The sequence below is a fragment of the Cyprinodon variegatus genome, unplaced genomic scaffold, assembly GCF_000732505.1.
Source record: "Cyprinodon variegatus isolate N-32 unplaced genomic scaffold, C_variegatus-1.0 Scaffold131, whole genome shotgun sequence".
Lineage (NCBI taxonomy): Eukaryota > Metazoa > Chordata > Actinopteri > Cyprinodontiformes > Cyprinodontidae > Cyprinodon > Cyprinodon variegatus.
In genome coordinates, this window is record NW_015150584.1 from 1,077,061 (window position 1) to 1,077,328 (window position 268).

Here is a 268-nt window from a genome sequence, read left to right on the forward strand (position 1 = left end):
ACCATCCCGTTTTATATGTTTGATTCCCTGTTTTAATAGCAATGGTGCATTAGTTTGATACCAGATTTAATAGACAGCATATGTTTAAAAAGTTCCAATTTTGGTATCATCAGTATAAATAATACTTTGCCAAGTATGGATGGAAAAAAGGAATTTCATTCAGTTTGTATTTTTTTATTAACTTTGGTTATTCTCACTCCCTCTCACTCTGTTCGTAATGTTGGATTATAAGTTCTATAAATGAACCTTTTAGATTTAAATAAAATGT